The sequence below is a fragment of the Cydia fagiglandana genome, chromosome 12, assembly GCF_963556715.1.
Source record: "Cydia fagiglandana chromosome 12, ilCydFagi1.1, whole genome shotgun sequence".
NCBI lineage: Eukaryota > Metazoa > Arthropoda > Insecta > Lepidoptera > Tortricidae > Cydia > Cydia fagiglandana.
Genome location: NC_085943.1, coordinates 8,661,574 through 8,681,114, shown reverse-complemented (window position 1 = coordinate 8,681,114; position 19,541 = coordinate 8,661,574). Strand labels below are relative to the sequence as shown.

The 19,541-nt window shown below is 38.3% G+C and overlaps 1 non-coding gene across 1 annotated transcript; it reads right to left on the bottom strand.

The window, feature by feature from the left end:
* Positions 1-18,067: 18,067 nt before the first annotated feature.
* Trnaa-ggc (transfer RNA alanine (anticodon GGC)) lies at positions 18,068-18,139 on the bottom strand. The gene has a single exon. It is a non-coding gene; the product is annotated as a tRNA-Ala (tRNA).
* Positions 18,140-19,541: the final 1,402 nt, after the last annotated feature.

The following is a 19,541-nucleotide window of genomic DNA, read 5'->3' as shown; positions in this document are numbered from 1 at the left end:
GACTTTCATCTTTCAATACGCTAAGCTGTAGACCATTCACATTTATTAGGGAAATATCACAAATGCTCCAAATTCCCTCTTAAATGTCCCATGACTGGTGCTGTTACTATAATAGTATAGTAATGTAAATTTTCCTGACAAAGTATTAAAATAGGTAATTAGTAAAACCTTTTACGTGCGGGGATGACTTTTTTCAGCCTCAACTAAATAGTGGGTGGGGTGTGTCTTGGGGAAACTTTTAAGACATATATCTAATTATACAACAGCTTAGATGACAAGCAGTAAATTAAAAGCAATAAAATAATATTAAAGTAAGTGTTGTTTTATGTATACTTATATCTATGAACATTATCTATGAAAAGGGACATTATTGTCGATGGCGCACAGCGTCGCGCGGCATTGTATTTATATCAGAGCATCCTTAATAATGGCGTCAGTGGCATCGATAGTAAGGCCCCTTTTCATAGATAACCTCACATATATTATTATAATGTATTGCTATTAATGTATGCAAATAAAAGTCTTTCTAGTTTTGCCTTAGCTAAAAAATGGCAGACAAAAAGTAAACAGGACAGGAAAGTCTCGCTAAAGCGTAATAGTACATTACTACAGAGGCCGGGACGAAAGGGGTTGCCGGCCGAAGACATATAGACAGGTCTGAGCGCGGGCAACTCCATTTCCCGCCGAGGTATGTATAGTGCTTTTCTCAGACATGCAATGAAATAAATAAAATAAAAAATCCACGAAACCCAAGTTTTATTTATAGAAAAAACTAAAAGTAAACTACACCCAAAATATAGCCAACACATACCTATATCATTATCACGCGTATGTTTTACACGAGTCGTGTATTTTTACTACCCGTATATTTAATGTAACTTTGATTTTTTCACCTTGTATCCGTCTGACTGTCGTTTTCGTCACATAAGTTTACATAGTCTTTCATGTTGATATCATGTTTCACATACATCGTTGCTTTATGCATGGAGTAAATAAGTATATTTTCCACAGTGTTGACGAATTTGTAGTTACATTCATTTAAAATATGCCACAAAACTGTTTCTAATAAACTGTAAGCCATTTTTCTTAGTTTCTCACATAATAAAATTGCCACAAGCAACCATATACATACTTCGTATTTGACTTGGCGGCAGAGGCAGCAAGTTATTTAAAATCAATTCTGCTTACGCTGCCAATTCCAACACCTACGATTACAATTAATATTAATTTCATTATTTCCTCGGAACTCATATTAAAGTAAAAAAATCAACAACGCACCATAAATCCAATAAAACAGAATTAATATTTTTCAACTTTACCTCCATAACAATTTAAAAAATATAACTACGCGTGTTTGAGTAGACCTTTTTACCGCTAACGTTTAGATGAAATATTTTAAATGTTTTTATTTGTGTAGTTAAATTTATAATTTAAAATTATAAAATTATAGAATGTATTATTTATTAAGTTCATGTTGATTTTATACAAATAAAACTGCAAATTATAGCAAACATTGTTATTTTTTTTATAGGCGTAGTGGCAGAGTGTCATTACGAACCATAAAGCAAATACTGCCTCTAGTTTTTTTTAATGGATGAATGCCACGATGCTGTGTCACAAATATCTGTGAAATGAAAATTAAAAAAGAGGACTTTGCCGGCCTAGGCCTGCAAGATGTGTATGAAATTCCATTAACGACCTTTTGTCCTAGCCGCACCTGAAACGTCATACTTCGCAGCCTATTATAAGGAACATAACATCAATATTTCATTGCATGTTTGAGAAAAATATTTTTCCTGGCACATTTTCAGTTTGGACAAAGTTCTTTTAACCTACAAATGTATTAATAACATTAAGAAAACCCAAGTATTGCCCGCGGGCTCACTTTAATCTCAGTTGTCGCTTCCAAGACCTCGAGTCTCAAACAACCTCACCAGTCTCGGCAGTCTCACCAGTGAGAATGCTTAATGGACCTTTTAATCTCCTTAAAAATTCCTAAAGGAACTTCAAAGGAGAAATTATTACCACGGGATGGAAATTGTATTTTTTTTACGTTTAATTATTTTTGGTAATTTGGTCGGGTCAATATTGGACGCGAATTAACATTTGGTTTGTTTATTATGTTTACATACTTTTGCTATCCTCGTTAATCACTCAAGAGTAATGAAAACTGGCTAAAAAATAGAATTTCAATATAAAGTGACCTGAGAACTGAGAAATCTCTTCAAGTTGAATTTATAACGGAAAATCGGAGTTACACAAGCTAACTTTATTTCTAAAATAAAAAAGCAAACACATTTAAAAGACATTAGTATAACTATGATAAGCGGCGACCCCAGGTCCGGCGCATTTTTAATCCAGCGTATTTCGCTAGCCGTGCAGAGGGGAAACGCCAGCAGCGTGCTAGGTACATTTAGCCGGGTACCTATGGCCTAATAGCATATAATACCCTTAATTTTTATATTTACCTAGTTATAAGTTTGTAAATTTCTGTATCTATTTACATTTCATTTTGTAATAAAACTTGATTTTCCAATATACTATGATAAGAATGGAATAATACATTAAGGTAGGTACTCTTTTTTTTTTAAATGAGTAAGTACCTGGTTCTTGCAAGATTTTTAAGCAGCCCCAAAAGAACGTTTCATATTTCTTCTTTTAATGGGTTACATTAAAATACGAATATTAGGTAAATAGAAACTTAAACACATCTAATCGCATCTCTCAAGAACTATGAACGAGTAGCTGCTTACCAAAACGAGTAACCTATTTAAAAATTGAATATTTCGAATTTCACATTTGAAAGTCAGCCGCTTTGCACCCTTGACGCGACAGGACTATCCTACCCGAAACGTAACAGCCTATATTTTCCGCGAAACCACTTACATATACCCTTTTGTACGGGTTGCGCTAGTGGGGTGTATACAATACATTATTCATAAATGTGTGATCAAAGACAATCGAGCTGTCAGTCGTGAGCCGGCTCCTTTTTGTGCCTGTCTAGCTTACGAGAATTTGGAAACTGTTCTGAAATAGACGTCTATTTTTTATTTACGTCACGTAAATTATGATATTCAGGTGTAATATCTTACTATACGTTTAAGACAACCTTGTAGAAGGGATTCAAGGTAATCTGAATAAGCGTAAAATTCTGTGTAAAGGGTTGGCAAGGTCGTTGGATTAGTTTAAGTTAAGACACATTAGTAAGCCACCTTCATCATCATCATCTCAGCCATAACACGTCCACTGCTGAACATAGGCCCCTTGGACCTCCATTCGTACCGGTTCATCTAGCGTCTTCCGGCGGCCTCAACAAGGTCGTCTGTCCATCTTGCCACCTTATAAAGCATGTAATTTTGTGTACATGGTATTTGCGGTTGTGGTGGTGTGTGTGGTGTGGAGTGTGGTCTTTCCGTGACCACGGCTGGTGCTACTCAGCTGAAACATCGGAATTAAGGTAAAAACAAGGAAATTATGTCACGGTAGACCCGTTTGTGTAATTTAACTTGTGTACAAAACGCGAGAGTTTAAATAGTGCTATAAGCATTTGATTAATTCTTATGATCCGCTAGTGATATCTACGCACATTTAGAACTGTGGTTTAGTGATCAAAGGCTCAACTGGCACCTAGATCGGCTCCGATCGTCTATTACCCGCTATCGTGCTGTCGAAGCGACCTGCTTTAGCACTCACACTCACTTAGCCACAATAGCCGATAGCCAGGAGCAGTGATAACACGACAAGGACCTTAAAGGAGCCCGAGTTTACAAACTTGGGAAGTTGCAAGATTGTTATGCTTTTGTTTTTTTGCAGTACTAGGGATAAACGTGGTGATGTGTCTGTCAAATCTGTCTGCCGATCTGACGGACATATCTATTCGTAAGTAAGTTGCAAGCTTAGAGCATTTAATAATCGGAGTCTCCTTTAAGAGCTTATATACCCCTCTGCCGAAAACCTTGTACAATTGTGCAAACTTTTGTATGGACTGACGTTTATCTGACACGGTTATTTGTACATTACGAGCAAATAGCCATACATTTGACATGTCCCTCCTCCGCAAAAATGAGCAGACTGTTTTGCACAGAAAATGACTGCCATGGCGACTCCGGTTACTAAATACTCAAAAATCGCAAGTTATAAACATTTTTGTTGATCTGACCTCGCAAAACACAAATAACTTTTTGAAAACAAGCAAATAACTTATAATTTCATTATCTTTCATTAAAAACTTAAAAACTAATCAACCATCACTAGTAATAGCAACTTAATCTAACCAATATTGACGTATGTACAGTTTTTCTATCTAACAAGTAGGGGCCCGATTCGGATTTTGAAATAAACATCTATTAGATATCTTTTAGACATCACCAAGATGCGATACCGATATGTTTAGGATCTAACCTGTCAAATTTGACATTTGCGCGATTCTGGAGATACTCTTGAACGATTTCCACAGTACATATATGACTTAGAGATCCAATTCACATCTAATAAAATATATAGATATCTTACTCTATCTAACGTAAAAGTGACATTGGTTGCCCGAATTGCGCTGCAAAAGAGAACTAGTTGATATCTAAACTATAACGTATCTAGAATGGATCTAGTACGTGTCGTCGCTTGTAAATATCTTGAAGATCGAATACGGCAGTAGGTTTTATAAGCAAAGCTACTTAAAAAGCAGTGCAAATGCCAAACGTTCGCTGAACTGTCTCGTAAAAACACTTCCCTTAGTGATAATAAAAGGAAATCTGCAATAAAACACAGGGGTGCATGTGTTATATGGCGTCAGTGGTTATGCTGTGTCGCTATTTGCGCATATGTGTTTGTATAAGTTACGAGAAGTTGGGTACAACATAAATAGCCTTAACGTAAGTATGTACGTAGGTACTCAAAGTCGGAATAACCTACGTCAGTTAAATCCTCGTCAAGTATGAAATTCCCACATTGACATGTGGCTTAAAGAGTTTCGGTCTTAGACAGTACAGTAAGTACCTAGGTACCTGAGGAATACCCAGGTAGGTAGGTATCAATCGCACTCAACTTGGCAAACTGAATATTTTCGTGGCCTCGAATTTTTGTTCTATTTGATGTACCTATTTATAGGTATACAGGGTGTAATTTTTTACGTGATACAAAATATGTTTTTCTAACTCCATAAACAACTAGCAATTGAATGCTCCTACTCTCGTTGAAATCAGACAATTTTATTTTTAATTTTTTTATTTTTTTTCGTGATATTTTTTGTACTTTTAAAGGATATTATGATATTAAAACAGCTTTAAAATGTAAAGTGAACTAAATTTCTTTTCAAAGTAGCGTAAATCACAAGTCATTAAACATTTTTTGTGATTTATGCTACTTTGAAAAGTAATTTAGTTCACTTTACATTTTAAATATCTTATAAAGCTGTTTTAATATCATAATATCCTTTAAAAGTACAAAAAATATCACGAAAAAAAATAAAAAAATTAAAAATAAAATTGTCTGATTTCAACGAGAGTAGGAGCATTCAATTGCTAGTTGTTTATGGAGTTAGAAAAACATATTTTGTATCACGTAAACAATTACACCCTGTATATAATAACTTAAATAACTACTACCGCTAGTGTTTAACTCTTTAGTGAATAATACATTATTCTGTCTCGTTGCTTGAAGATATTTGCTCCTCAGATAGGGACATAGCACAGCGTGGGTGTGTGGGTTCATGCTTCACGAGGAAGCTGCCATGTGGAAAGCGGCGATGAATATGACAAATATGGCGCTAGTGATTATAATAGTGGTGGCAGATAAAGAGGGAAGCTCATACAAGTCATATACATTGCAGAACTATGAGGCGCAAATCGGTTTTATCTTTTGGAACTCGTGACATTGTCATTTGCAATATATTTACACTTAAATTTTCTTAAAGCATTAGTTACGTATGCCGATGTATACCGGGTGTGGCCTGTAACACGAGCAAATAATCAAAACATAGATTGTACTCCTCAAACGGTGACACTTTTGTTCAACAACTTTTAAAAATTATGAAGTTTTTAGACCCCCTATTTTTCATACAAAATAAATATTATCTTCAATGGACGCCATCGCCACGCCATATCATTGTGATTGATGTTGCTTGTCTCGTCTTAAACATAACAAAATTCGCAATACATTGCGTCTTCGAATAAACTTAAAAGTGTATTAAAAATCAAAACACAAGTTATTTTTAAAAGTCGCTGAATAAATGTTGGTCGGTATGAGGAGTACAGCCTACAGTTTAATTTTTTGCTCATCTTACAGGCCACACCCGCTATATGCCGGTTCTTAGTAAAGTGACATTGTGATAATCACATCACAAGGTATCATTTAGTTGTCTTTAAATAAATTTAGGAAGTAGGTAAAACATTGGAAAGAAGCAGGTAGGTTATAATTAATAGTACCTACCTAGGTGGAGTTAAATAAGAAGGGAGAGTCCTACATAGGTAGGACTCTTTTATAGGTACCGGTGTTTTATATCACTAGTTTTTACATCCTCATCGTGAAAGAAATTGAAGAGAAAATGAAGTTTCAACTAATTTTGTTATGTTCGCTTTTACCAGGCGATTTACTCCGCGATTTCGTCTCTTTGCTACAGGTAGCTAAAAGTACATCCGTTCGGCCCCAATTTTGGGGTTTGCCATAAGCCACGCGTGGCGCTGTCGCCACCTAGCGGCCATATCTGTGCTGATCGTAACAGACGCGTTTTGTTAGAAAGTGAGTCTTCTGTACTTAGTACTATTATTTATTCTGTGCTTTTACTGAAATCCGGTGGGCAAAGTTGTAGGTAATGTTACCAGATTGGTCGACATCCTTCGTATCACACAATATTACATTTAATAGCCATGCAACCCAATTCATATTCAAAACACCCTGATCGTACAAACGTGCAAATTTGTACACAAAGCTAGGGTTGTCACTTGTCACATTACCGTCGGGCGCACTCGCATGCAAAATTCAGCGAGCACCCGTTAGAGACAACCCTGACACCCGGAACGGATACTTTTGACAAGGTGTCTATTACTATGTGTGCATTTAAGGGTTTTGTGTCAATTTGTACGCAATGTTTGAAAGATTTTATTTATTAGGTATCAATAGTTGGACAAGATTTCTACAGGAAATCTGATAATAACTCTTTATATTGGGATTATGGAACTTTTATATGGTAGAATATTTTGGCTAAGTTAGATGATAATAGGTACACATATACAAAATCCACGACCCATATTAATATACTTACATACTTACATAACACTATCTGTCTGTCTATTAGCTCTTAATGTTGAACTGATTTAAACTGGACACATTATAAAAAAACCTAACCTTGCCTCGTAAGACTCAACCCAAGATTTGCGCTTTTGAATTTGGAACTTTCTTTTATTTCTATAAGTTCTTAACTTGAATTTAGTTTGTACTTGTACAAGTACGCGGGGACTTACGAGGCTAGGGGGCCGCCAGCAGCGGGGCAAGGCCCAAGCTGCTGGTGGTCAGGGCCGCAGTGCGGAACCGACGTACCTATTATAGGTACGGTACGCGCCGTGTCCAAAATTACCGCCTTCTGCATCTGACCCTTGATCCAACCACCCAGCGAGAGTCTAGGTGTTGGTCGAGACTCTTCGCTATGAGACCGATCGCTGACACGACTACAGGAACTATGATCGTCGAGTTAACATCCCACATGGCGGTTTATATTATTATATATTTTAAGTAGGTACATGTATGCATTATACGCCTATACGTAGTGTCCGCAACACTTCATAAACTCTTCAATACGGAGTCTGATGTGCCTGTAGTAACGGGGCCCGAGCAGAGTTGGGCAAAATGTAATCGACTGACGATTAACGATTAAAATTAACCGACTTAATCGCGAGCAACGATTAAAAGTGACGATTAATTAATTTTAGTCGAAAAGCTCCGACTAATATTGTCACGATTAAATTAATCGTCGACTAATTACCGGCGATTAATTTTTTTAATCGATTAATTAGTTCGATTAATTTTCTCTCGATTAATTTTAGCAATACATATGGTCTTTTTAACCGACTTAAAAAAAAAGGACGAGGTGCCTAATTCGTTTGAAACATTTATAAATAATATAAGTAACAGACGAATTTTTATGTATGTTCACTTGGAGACTATTAATTTCGACCGTCTTCGATAGGATAGTATCCGTTCGATGTAAGTAGTAAGTAATTACTGCATTGACAAGTTGAAACCTTATAGAAAACAACTGATAAGAGGTAAGTAATGTGTTTGCTCTTTCATACACATACGTCGTTCTCTTTCTAATTTTTATACCTGCGCTACAAGCCCTAAACCCTTACCTAGAGATGCCTCGCTAAGTTATCCGCATTATTATAGTAACCAATGTAACCATCTTATATTATTGAAGCACATTTATAACACTGGAATGGTTTTTAATGTGTACGCAAGAAGTTTTGATTTTTAGTTACATACAAAAATGACCACCTGTCTACTTTCAATCGAGAGTTAATCGAGAAATTTAATCGATTAATATTAAGATTAATTCAATTTCAATCGTAAGTTAGGTCGACTAAATTAATCGCGATTAAATTAATCGCCGATTAATTTTGACGATTAACTTTTTTAATCGATTGATTAGTCGATTAAAAAGTTAATCGATTAATGCCCATCTCTGGGCCCGAGTGATCGAGCGATCTGTCACGTTGGTCGTGACCGCGGATAACATCTCATTCAGGTGCCCGCTGCCGTGACAAGTGAACTCTTCTTTTTAAGTAAATAGATATTTCGACTGCCAATGACCTTTGCTTTTTGTAGCTAATGGTATTGAAAATTGATGCGGGAAATACGATTTGAAACAGTATAGAGGAGTCGTCCCCTAATTTTGCTTTTCAGATAATGAAACAACAATAGGTAGGTAAGTGTGAAATAATTAATGACTTGTCCGGACATCAATCTCATGAACAAAAAATAATAACCATTAAAACACATGGACCCCTATTCGACAAGCGACATTTGACGTATCGTGTTGATCTCCCGTTGATGTGGGAAAAATCATAAGTTCTCGAATACGTACAATGTCAAAATTTGACATTAACAATTCACAGTTAGGGTGACAAGCAAACCAAACCGAACCACCCTTAGTTTAGAGTTAAGTTTTGATTATACCAAATGATATTATCCACCGTTGATGGAATCAACACTCAGTATGCAATAAAATCAACTGTTGATTTGACGTGGATGCGAAATTTGACAGTTGTACATGTCGAATTTGGCCCATGGTTGCTTATATTTTCTTCAGATAGGTATTCAAGACCGCGCGTGACCGCGTGACGTGTGTTTTGCCACGTTTTCTCATAAATTTACTGCGTAAACTCTGTCACTGTGTCGGGTTCTTAAAAATTTTACCATCTTGGACATGTGTATCGCAACCTAAAATTAAAAATTTATTTTATATCTAATATCTTTGTAGGTATCTATAGATATATATATCGAGACCGAAGTCCAGCAATGGGCCGTATTATGGGCCCGATTCGGATTATGAAATAGACATCTATTAGACATCACCAAGATACGATAACGATATGTTTAAGATCTAACCTGTCAAATTTGATATTTGCACGATTCTGGAGATACTCTTGAACGATTTTCACAGGATATGACTTAGAGATCTAATTCACATGATCACATCTAATAGATATCTTACTCTATCTAACGTAAAAGTGACATTGGTTGCTCGAATTGCGCTGCAAAAGAGAACTAGTTGATATCTAAACTACAACGTATCTAGAATGGATCTAGTACATGTCTCTTGTGGATATCTTGAAGTTCGAATACGGCAGTATAGAGTAATGAGTGCGTCTCGAGTGGGGCGCGCGTCGCACCAGAAATAGCGTTTGACGTTGTACCGCGGTGGCGCCTGTTCACTGTCAACTGCGCAGACTAGAGAATTACAGATACTACTTAATGGTCACTTCGAGTTTGCCGTTTGTCGAGTTGTTTATACCTCCGATCCTACACCGCTACGTACTGGTCTGGTCCAGGGCCCTGGCCATGACCGCAATCGTATATAGTCAAACGCCAGAAAGTAAAAATGTATCGTTGTGACAGATGCAACGAAAGTTATCATTACCACAATTACTTATTTTATTTTTATTATCCTTTTCTATAAACCATTGTCATATAAATAGGCTTTCCTAAGACGGATACCGGGACGGGCAGAAACGACCATCTCCACATCTAGTAAACTACGTAATGATTGTTCTTACAGTTTGGGCTATAACCGCGAAAATGGATGGTCGCAAATGGCGGGCATCTTTCTCTGTCATTCTAATTACGCCTTCATAGGAGTAAAAAAGAAAGCTCCCCGTAATTTGCAAATTTCGGTTTTCGCGGTAGGCCACACGATAGTCTGGATTCAGCATGATGGGATTCTACACTTACGCCTGCATAAGGGCAGTTGCACCAACCACATTTGACAGATTGAAAATCACTCAGCTGAAGACTCCTCTACACGATGGGCCAACGCCGGCCACTCCAAGGGACGCATTTATGCGTTAGAGGGAGCAAGTAATATTGCTATCTCATTCTACTGCCTAGCTGCGTCCCTTGGAGTGGCCGAACTTGGCCGATCGTGTAGAGGAGCCATGAGAAATATGATAACTCCCATACAACACAATTTATTAGCGAACGCTTTAACGGTGACATGCGGTTTGGTCCAACCGTATGCCCGTGTCCGAAATAAAAATTGGAATGTTAAGGTGGCCACTGACGAGCCTTCCAACAGTCCAAATAGCGTGGCTGCAATCCAAAATCGGTCCGTGAATGTCAAAAACGTACAATGTTTAATATTAGGATGCCGTCCATTTGGATGAATCCACTGTAACGGCATCCATTTGGCAGGTTCGTCAGTGGCCTGCTTTACGCTACGTCTTACGTAGGCGAACAACGCGCGAACGCGGCGCGGCGCGGCGCGGCGCGGCGCGGCGAAAGCGGCCGCCGCCGCGCCGCCGCCGCGCCGCGCCGCGCCGCGCCGCCTGACATTCGCGTGCAAATCGCGCCGCACCGCGTTCGCAACGAGATCGCTTACGTAGGACACTTCTATGGGCATCAAAGGATTGATTTCGCCGCGCCGCGCCGCGCCGCGTTCGCGCGTTGTTCGCCTACGTAAGACGTAGCGTTAGTCTCTGTCTCACTAGCTACTCTATGCACCGAAGGAGGGCGCGGTAAAATTGAAAATAAATTCAATATCAATTTGAACTCGAGCCAAGTGTATCTCGTATCGATACATGACGTGTGCTGTTTGTGACACGGTTCCATCTAACCACATCACTCACTCTGCGCATTTATACGGCTAGAACTGGGAAATAGTAGTTTGTGTTACAAGGGATCAAAATGATATATTTCCTTCAAGGGCGTACCTACATTGAATCCTGAGCGTAATGAGGGATTCAAGTGTTAAAGCCCAAGACGAAATAATTTTGATACCGTGTGACACATACTGCTTTTCACATCAACTATGAGGAAAATAAAAAAATCTTAGTGTTGACACAATCTGATGCAGATTATTTAAGCTAAAAAAATAATGTACAAAAAATTTAAAAAATAGTGTGCTTGAACAGAAAAGTGTCATTTTGATCCCTCCTAGCAGGGAGGCAAAGTGCCACTTTGATCCCTCCTAGCAGGGAAGAAAAAGATCTTTTCCGAATAGGTGGTGTGAAAAAATCATTCTCTTTCTTACCCAAACTATAGGGCTCTTCAATTAAACTTCAAGTTAAATCTTGAAAGGTTTTGTAGCTTGGATAAAAGTAATTAGACCTTTAACTTTTGCCCGGTGACGTAATTATTTTTCAGACTAATTTTAAAGGTAATGTACAGAGTTCAATCTTTGTCATATTAGGTAGCTAAAGGTGGCCACTGACGAGCCTTCCAACAGTCCAAATAGCGTGGCTGCAATCCAAAATCGGTCCGTGAATGTCAAAAACGTACAATGTTTAATATTAGGATGCCGTCCATTAGGATGAATCCATTGTAACGGCATCCATTTGGAAGGCTCGTCAGTGGCCTGCTTAATATGACAAGGAGCACCATGTCATGCGGTTAAATCCATCTCGCTTTACATTCTAGTGAGCGCAATTTAATTCTAGTCATGTCAATTAATGTAAATTTTTTAACGTTTAAATGTGCCTCCAATATCCTAGCTATAAAGAACTATAGGTAAGGAGAAAGATTTGGGCGTGATGATCATAGTAGCGGTACGTATATTGCTTTAGCAGGCCACTGACGAGCCTTCCACATGGATGCCGTTACAATGGATTCATCCAAATGGACGGTGGATATTAAGATTAATATTAAACATTGTACGTTTTTGACATTCAAGGACCGGTTTTGGATTGTAGCGACGCTATTTGGACTGTTGGAAGGCTCGTCAGTGGCCACCTTAATACTGCCTTCCATCAGAGATCTACCCCATGTATTGAAAAAAAAATGTATAGACAGTAACGAATTCATAAATCTAAATATATATTGTTGGGATATATTAGTACCCAAATCAAAACAAATAATAAAAAACCGGGCAAGTGCGAGTCGGACTCGCGCACGAAGGGTTCCGTACCATAAAGCAAAAAAAAACCGAAAAAATGCAAAAAGAAAACGGTCACCCATCCAAGTACCTACTGACCACGCCCGACGTTGCTTAACTTTGGTCAAAAATCACGTTTGCTGTATGGGAGCCCCACTTAAATCTTTATTTTATACTGTTTTTAGTATTTGTTGTTATAGCGGCAACAGAAATACATCATCTGTGAAAATTTCAACTGTCTAGCTATCACGGTTCGTGAGATACAGCCTGGTGACAGACAGACGGACGGACGGACGGACGGACGGACAGCGAAGTCTTAGTAATAGGGTCCCGTTTTACCCTTTGGGTACGGAACCCTAAAAATCATCTTCAATAATAACGGATTGCCAAACACATGAATTCTCTTAATGGCATCAACATGTCCTGTATAAAATAAAATCACCCCGTTCGCATAAACTATCGAATAAATAAAACAAACACGTCCCGAACGCGACAATGCCGAAGCTGTGAAAACAGGGTGTCCAAAAATACCGCGCTACATGCGCTTGGCAATTACCGTCAATCATACGAGAAACAACAAGATGGGCACGGGGATGGTTGAGCGGAGGTGATTATATAAAGACTTCGAATTTTGTACGCATTTTACAACCTTAAAAAAAAGGTGCTACCTAAAATTTTTGTCCCAAAAAAAGAACGTTCCATATTATTATGACTATTTTGATTTCTACGAGTAAATGCCTTGTTCTTTTGGTTCTGGGTCAAGTAAGGGAAACTTGTGATAACGGGGTGTCCAAAAATACCGCACTACACGAGCTTGGCAATTACCGTCAATCATACGAGAAACAACAAGATGGGCACGGGGATGGTTAAGCGGAGGTGAGTATTGACGATTTAATGTGGAACATGTTTTAATTACCAAATAATCCATTACGTAGTTACTGTGTTTTTTTATTTGTATGTACTTAAAATACATATGTTTTGATTCAGATTCGAAAATGCTGGCGTTTGTAAGGAAAACCTATGAAAACAGGGTGTCTAAACATACCGTGCTACATTGGGCCCGGCAATTACCGTCGTCAATCATACCAGCAAAAGATGGTTACGTGGGACAGTGGAACGGAGATGATTCTTGAGCTTGACATTTATAATGGTGTGCAGAACACTTTTTTGTAACCAAAAAAAAAACTCGAAAAGCCCATTCCGTACTGTGACGCTTTTCATTTAAAATTTTAACTCACGCTCAAACAGCCGCTGGCTTTAATGTTTTTGAGTAAGCATCTCCATCTTATTCCATACTCCGTGCAATCGCGGACATATTTCTGTTAAAGCTTGTCGATAAATTCGGAGAAGCATTTGTTTTTCTTGGATTTCTATGCAATGCATGAGTACAGTTCTCGAATAGATACATTACACTTGCCTTGAGTGTAGCTGTGGGGCTGTCCATTAATTACGTCATCGATTTTTGGCGATTTTTGACCCCCACTAAAATCATCCAAAAATCATACTTCGAATGACCCCGCGTCTTCCTATGTCATGCTACCATCATTCGATGTCCAGACCCCTCACCCCTAATTTGAAATGACGTAATTTATGAATAGCCCCTGTTCTCATGTATCAAAAAATCTAAAATAGTTTCTTTGCCTCTCTATCATTCTTACATAATAATATTAGAGCAATAGAGAGGCAGATAACGATTTTTAATTTTTCGTTGTTGGCCCGAGGCTCTCAACATGCGTTAAGCTACAGCAGAGGCCTCCATTATTTTTTACCTATGTAAAAACCGTCCAAGTGCGACTCGGACTCACGTACGAAGGGTCCCGTTTTTACCCTTTGGGTACGGAACCCTAAAAAGGTGGGTAAGTTCTAATTATTAGGGTTCCGTACCCAAAGGGTAAAATCGGGACCCTATATATATATTACTTAAGATTCGCTGTCTGTCTGTCACTAGACTGTAACTCATGAACCGTGACAGTTGAAATTTTCACAGATGATGTATTTCTGTTGCCGCTATAACAAAAAATACTAAAAAAATATATTAAAATAAATACGTTTAAGTGGGGCTCCCCTACAACAAACGTGATCTTTTTTGCCGTTTTTTGCGTAATGGTGTGCCAATAAATAATAGTACTAGGTACAGAAGACTCACTCTCTAACAAAACGCGTCTGTCACGATCAGCACAGATATGGCCGCTAGGTGGCGACAGCGCCACGCGCGGCTTATGGCAAAAATCGAAATTGGGGTCGAACGGATGTACTTTTAGCTACCTGTAGCAAAGCGACGAAATCGCGGAGTGAGCCACGCCTGGTAATGGTACGGAACCCTTCGTGCGCGAGCCCGACTCGCACTTATTTTATTGTAGCCTGATATTGTAGCTGTGACGAGACGACATCGACAGACGATAATTGCACAGCAGTGCGACCGCGACCTTGTTCCGTCCCGATTTGATCGTGCCGCAGATTATGCATTTGTATGGGATAAGCATTTACGGTAATTACCGTAATATTAGTCATTAGCACGTCGTGCGGAGGGAGCGTGGAGTGAACTCAACGGGGTGAGTAACGACACGCGTTTCCATTCACGTACGGGAAATGGGAATTTGTTTCTCGTCTATATTTGACGACCGGTCTGGCCTAGCGAGTGACTCTGCCCGCGAAGCCGATGGTGTTGGGTTCGAATCCCGGTAAGAGCATTTATACAGATAGTTGTTCCTGAGTCATGGATGTTCTCTATGTATTTAAGTATTTGTATATTATATATATCGTTGTCTGATTAATGAGTAACCACAACACAAGCCTTCTTGAGCTTACCGTGGGACTTAGTCAATTTGTCTAAGAATGTCTCTAAAATATTTATTTATTATTCTTTATTATTCTATCCACCTATCCATCTGTTGGTCCAAATATAGTCCAATCTCATCCTCAGCTACTGCTTTGGAGCCTAGTATCTTCAATGATGGCATCCTCTTTTGTGAGACCATTGCACGTAAGTAGGGTTTGCAATCCGGATCCGAAATGTATGAAATTATCCGGATCTGGATCCGGATCCGCGGATCTTCCCATACATTTCGGATCCGTCGTGCAAACCCTACACGTAAGTTACCCTTCGCAACGTCCAGCCAAAACTTCTAACCCTTCTATCAGAAGTATCAGGACCAGGTGAAGGCGGCATAACCAGCCATTTATAAGCAGTAAGCACATGCAATTCATCTGTCTTCAATTAAGTACTGCTAGCAGTGCTAGCACCAGTGTAGTACCTACCTACTAATCTAACTTTAGCATCACATCACAATATATGAGAGTTACCTACCAAAGGCATGGAAGAATACGTTAATTTCGATGGTCCGACTGGTTTTGTTGACAAACAGCTCATTGGCTACCTTCATATCTCGGGGTTAAGATGGCTGTTTTAACCCAGAGTTATTTAAATTACGATCAAAAATAAGCGGAGGTACAGATCTCATTTACCAATGGTTTCCATCCTTACTTGGTAGATATTCCACCAATTCGTAGGAAGCGCTTTGCTTCTACTTTCCTTATGCGCACTGCCAAGGAATGGAATTCCTTGCCGGCGTCTATATTTCCGTGTTCTTATAACCCGGCAACCTTCAAATCAAGAGTGAACAGGCACCTTCTGGGCGAGCTCGCTCCATCGTTGGCCACGTCTACGCCTCGGCTAGTCTGTGGCCATGAGTAAGCCCATTCATAAAAAAAATAAAAAAATATTAGGTTTTCTACGAGCAGGGTGACTGCTATAGTTATTGGCCACTACATAGTAATTGGCCACTCCCACGGTATAATAATATACTCCGCCTGGTACTCTCTTCCCGTCTTTTCTAGGTCACCTGACTGACACAAGCCTACGTCATCATGCGACAGCGCTATATGATAATATGCGATAGCGCTATATATAGCGGCCATGTTAGTGTGACGTAAGCCTGTGTCACTCTGGGAAGAGAAGACCATGTTTTATTAGACTATGGCCACTCCTAATAATAAGACTTATTTTCCTTTGTTTCTTTCTGATTTGTTAGGAAAGGCCAAAAACTATCCCTACCTATTGCGGGGAACCAGAAGATAATGGACACGCGCTCTAGTATGTAGCAACTGTCTACAATCTTTACTCGCAATGAGGACGTCCATACACCAACAGATTACAAATGTAATTGATATTTACATAAACGCTATCCGATACTTCATCCCGACAAAGTGTAGAATATTACATTAATGATTGCAATCGCTTTGTAATTGTAAGATATCATTGTATTTGGTAGTCGGGTTGCCTAATGGACAGGTATTGATTTGGTTTATTAAGGTTCGTAGGTAGAGGTGAACAGGCACTGCAAAATTAATGTACAATTATGTACGCAAAAGTGCACGGCAAATTCATTAATGAATTAATTGTATAAATTGTAAATATAGTAACAGCACAGTCATGGGACATTTAAGAGGAAGTTTGGAGTATTTTTTATATTTCCCTAATACATGTAAATGGTCTACCGCTTAGCGTGTTAAAATATGAATGTCCTATCCGTCTTTCATGTTTCAGGCGTGTTGTATCATAGATACTGCAATGAGTTTCCACATACTTAACAAATTAAAACTATGAATTTTTTCTCCAGTCATGGACATCAAAGCTCCAGTAATGCCCCCACCTATAATGGACATTGCTCTATCAGTATAAAATATTAAAATAGGTCATCAGAGTCCGCTCCGCTCTAACAGGTCCATGTAATCATAATAAATATTGCATTATCATCCGATTCGTATACTTAATTACGAATACAAAATTTAAACTCAATCGGAAATCGGAAAGTAGCTCAAATTCAGCTACCACGATTTACCCACACTAACTAACAGGGCAAGTTAAATGAATGTTTGGAAAAACGATATTAATTTATCCAAAGTCCGAGCATACCTCCTGGTTGACATATTTCGTAACTACATTTTACTTCTGTATTGTTTAAACATGAAATTATGGCATGGCAAGCATCATTATGTAAATTGTCCCATCATAGGAGGTATGCAATTTTACAGCTCCTATAATAGGATTGGGCCAAATACCACTATTTTTTTACATCTGTGGAGTCACAACATAGTGTGTTGTATACCTTATCTCATGGTAAATGCAATTAACAAAACACATTCTAGTTTTCATCAAGTATTAATTAATTAAAATTTTATAAATTAACTCACCTCTCTTAGCGAAGTTGTTAAGAATTCGTAGTGGTATTTTATTCAGTGACACGACAACTTTTGGGTTGACGCCAATTTCTTAAAAAACAACCAAATTTAATAAAAATTCTAACCGAAACAGCTTTAGGACTCTTATTTATGATAATATACGGCCAGTGTTTATAAACTACTTTTAGATACCTACTTATTTTAGAGGATTTGTGTTTTTTTGTCCCATTACCGGTTCCACGTCCATTATAGGGTTACTACTATACAGATGTCAATCACAATGAAAAAATCAACGATGATCAACTTTGGCCAACGTGGGACTCGAACCCACATCCTTGGATTGCCGGTCCAATGCGTTACCAATTCCGCCAGCTAACCATCCGCCAATCAACGCGAATTTAGGCATTGCAACTGTGACAACGTCCGAGAAATATATTAACATTTAAATGAATTCATTCATAAATTCTTCATGCAATGTCGCAGCTCTCTGTATATCAGCATGGTCTTATTAGAGCTTTATATTTGTATGTAGACAGCTGGACTAGCACATGATTGGCGCGACAGTATCTCGCGCCGAGATCTACCTATCCCTCTTTTATTAACATAGTTAGAAAAAGACGGGTGTTCTATCTCGCCGCGAGATACTGTCGCGCCAATCATGTGCTTGGCCGACAGGATGGTGTAGTGTGGACCATATAATGACACGCACACTCTCTCACATGTACCCTTTATATACCCTAGCATAAGTATCATATATCAGAATAAACCTGTACTCCAAAAATAAATAAATAAATCATTTATTCACATTAAATAAACCCTATTTAACAAACGTTTTTCTTCTGCCAAACTGCAGGGCAGTTTGTTAGCAGAGGGAACTCCCTTAAAAGTCTTAAAACATAGATAGTGTTTGTCTTTACGTCCCACCTCACATGGCGACCCTGCCAGGATCCATGTGAGCCGGGACGTAAAGACAACGTGTCATCAGAGATATATATAACTCCGTATAAGATAAATAAAGTCTAAGAAAAAAACGTGCCTCGAAAATCAAGAAAAAGTCATTCTCGAATAGATGGCGCACACACCTTTGGCCTATTCTCGGCTAGATGGCGTTGACGACACCGTTTGATATTTAACAATTTTAACACATATCAGTGAAAGAACATAGGTCAGTATGGAACAATAAAAATTAAAAATCATTTATCCGTAAACATATTTTGATTAATTTATATATTTTCAATTTTATTTTAAGTTTTAGTCGTGTGTCGACAGATGGCAGTAAATGTACAGTGACTACAAAATTTACTTTGGCTATAGCTCTCTATACTATCTATTCTCTTAGTGTCATATATGGTGCATACTACAAAGGGTATGCCAGTAGATATAAAAAATCGGAAGAATCAATACGTACCGTAAAACCACTCAAGTATAAAAGCTCTCAATTATGGTCCAAAATTAACTCGAATCTCTTTGTTCAGGTACCTATGTCTGTTACTAAAATGTGTAAAAATTAAAGAAAAAGCTCAGACAAACCCAAAAAGTACTTACACTTCAATACTTAATTACGTATTGAACTCTTGGACCATACACTGAGAGAAAAGGATAACAAAAACACACTTAGAATTACAAAAATAAACTTAATCCGGGGACAAGGAGAGTTAACTAATAGGAACAAATTGACTTTTGCAATTTCTATTAGTTCTTGCAATTTCTATTATCTGTTTGTTGAAATTAGATTTAGGATTACTGAGCTGTTTGTAGAAATAAATAAACTTTACAGAAA